The sequence below is a fragment of the Lepisma saccharinum genome, chromosome 18 (genome assembly GCF_977018435.1).
Source record: "Lepisma saccharinum chromosome 18, izLepSacc3.1, whole genome shotgun sequence".
In the NCBI taxonomy this organism is placed as follows: domain Eukaryota; kingdom Metazoa; phylum Arthropoda; class Insecta; order Zygentoma; family Lepismatidae; genus Lepisma; species Lepisma saccharinum.
The window spans coordinates 36,793,243-36,796,199 of record NC_139246.1 but is presented as its reverse complement, the minus strand read 5'-3'; the positions used below and the strand labels follow the sequence as shown (position 1 = coordinate 36,796,199).

The 2,957-nt window shown below is 37.2% G+C and overlaps 1 long non-coding RNA gene across 1 annotated transcript; it reads left to right on the top strand.

The window, feature by feature from the left end:
- The first annotated feature begins 259 nt into the window (after positions 1 to 259).
- On the top strand, positions 260 to 2,357 carry LOC146001974 (uncharacterized). The gene is made up of 2 exons (XR_014443642.1): positions 260 to 327; positions 2,051 to 2,357. It is a non-coding gene; the product is annotated as an uncharacterized LOC146001974 (long non-coding RNA).
- Positions 2,358 to 2,957: the final 600 nt, after the last annotated feature.

Genomic DNA, 2,957 nt, shown 5'->3' with positions numbered 1-2,957 from the left:
TTCCCTTCTTCAACGACATTTTAATGCTCTCCTGCCATACGCCTTGCTTAAAAACTATTGTGAAGTTGGTTTCCTAATCTCGAGAAATGTTCTCTATACAGAATTGGAGCAATGTCGGTAAGAGGTTACTTCAACCAATTATAAATTTTCCTTACTCATGGCTGCGTAAGAGTTGAATAATATTATGTGGATATTAATTTGTTCAAGTTCTCTAAATGTTATATATTCGTAAGTTCTACCTTTTCTCTTTACAGCATTGAAATCCTTCATAACATGGCAAACAAGGCACTTTTCCTCATTCTCCTCATGGCTTTCGTTCTGATGGCGGTAAGTAACAATTACGTGAAAACTTACAAAGTACTAGTGGCGGCGACTATTGTGGCGAAGGGGCCAGTTTCCCCTAACCTTTATCGGCTTTTGATCCCGCACTATGCTAAAACTTATATACAAAGGGAAATATACTATCTTTGCCGACACAGTTTTGAAACCTCCACCCGGTTTTGGAATCCAATCGCAGCCTATGGTTGCAATAGTAGATTTTTTCTAAATAATATACATTCTAAAATAGTTTCCAACCATGGCATTTATTTAGCGGGTGTTAACAATTACTTTTATGGTCTTGCTTAATACAATCTATCCGCGACACGTTTAATCTGATGATAGATTGTTTAATTTAATCCTGGAAAGTTGTACAGACTCCTCCTTATGGTACAGGGTGTTTCAACTGAATAGCCCTGAATCAGCCTTTATTTGAAAAAATACAACAATAGATACAAACTAACACAAGGTACCTTTGGAAAGAGAGAGGTTCAAAATTTATTTTAGTATGTTTTCAATATGACCACCATAGAGATCGGCGTCACAATGAAGACGAACACTCATGTAAGTCCTGGAGGGAGATTACAAAAAAATCTTGTTTCAGGTATCCCCAAAATAAAAAATCGCATGGATTTAAGTCTGGGCTTGTGGGAGGCCATGACATGCCACAGTTGAAAATTTGAGGATATCGATTCAATATGACAGGATATCGGAAATGCTTGTTCAGGAATTCAAGGACTTCTTCTGTGGAGTGAATCCTGACCTCATCTTTTTGAAACCACTGTTTTTGTATTGGAATAATCTTGCGTCCTAGTTTTGGGATGAGAAAAGTATTGAGCAATTCCAGGTAATTTTCAGATATGACGTACGCCTATATAAAGAAAGGACCAATGACACCATATTTCGAAATTACACACCACGTAAGAATTTTCTCGGGTTGGTGGAATTATTCTCCAACTCATGTGGGCTGTTATGAACCCAACATTGAGGATTTCGTGTATAAACTTCCACAGTGATATTAGAATAAGCCTCGTCATTTACCTATAAATTTTCAAGCACAGAATCATCGTCCTTCACGTTTTCTATTCAATTGTGTGAATCTATTGCTTTGTTCTTCATCAAAATTCCTGTCACATTGCAGCTCAGCACGAAAAAAATTGACAAAATAGTGGCGCCAACTATTAGCAAAACTTTGAACTTTTCTCTTTTCAATGATACCTTGTGTAAGTTTGTATTTGTTATAGTTATTGATTTAATGAAGATTGAAATCAGGGCAAACCAGCTGAAACACCCTGCAGTTCTGGCTTGACCCATAATCTGCTCAGCCTACTAAAGAACATTTGGTGAGGGATGAGATTATCAGTCATTTTCTTTCATAGTGCAGGTCAAGAGGAATACTTGAAGAAACAAATCCACTTGTTGAACGTTCCAATTTACATCTTCTGCATAGAAGCAAAAGCCAATTTGACAATAACAATACCGAAGAAAGTTTCTATATTCGCATGTAGAATATTCTTCAATATTTTTCCCTTCTAAAAAATGTGAAAGCAGTTCAGTTACGTTGTGTCCTCTTTTATCAAATTTCGATAATTGTATATTGAAAATTGCAAAATGTGTATAGATTCGATTTTTTTTTATCGATTCATATACTTCGATTTCGACCAATATTCAAGACTCAAATATCTATTATGTCCTGCGTCTAGAGTAATCGAAAATTATTCGTCTTTTCCAGAACACCATTGGCATCAGCCCTCCCGAGAATGGAAACCAAGAATCAGGGGATAGAAGACGACGACAAGTAGGTGAAGGCCAAGCACCTGCACCCGGAGGATCTGGAAATCCTGAACAATAGGTCAGATAAAGGCTTCCCCTCCTACAGTACTCCTCGGAATATATTCCAGCATACCACAGGAATCTAAATGTTCTGAATATTCTAATCGATCACCTAGGAAGATATTTGTTGCCCGATACCCGCACGAAAAAAATGAATATCTCACATTATGTACACTGAAAGCACCCATGCACTGAATATTGAAATAAACACGCATTGCATAAATCATACATTGTATTTCTATCCAGTATCATTATTCTTCATTTGGCACGTGTTTCCAATACCTGAACTCGCCAAAAAGCAAAAATACCAGATGTTGTTGATTGATCTCAAGGCTGGCTAGCGAAGAGGAATCAAACTATGGTGTAATTGTTACTCTCCTCCCTTGCTCTGACCTATCTTCCATTTTTTTTCTTCGTTGAAGCCAGTCAACAAACTGTGAAACAATTCAGGTTTGAACTGTACAGTCAACGGCAAAGATAATGGTAAGCAATCTGTCTCCCGCCATTTTCATTACTTTTTTTTTAATTCGACATCGTGTGTTGTTTTATAGAACAAAACTACGTATGTTGGTTCGAAGCAGGCATTGTTCTCTGCTTAGTGTCGTCATTATTTCAATTCATTGTCATCACATTGTGTAATACAGACCGAATGAAAATTGTGGTGGACAATTCGCCTACTGTTTCTTTCGCCGTTGGGTGTACATTCGGGGAGAAATAGTGCCAAGCCACATTAATTGTCACCACGCTGTTGTGATACATTTCACTTGAAGTAACATGAAAATCATTTAGATACATTATGCGTTAGA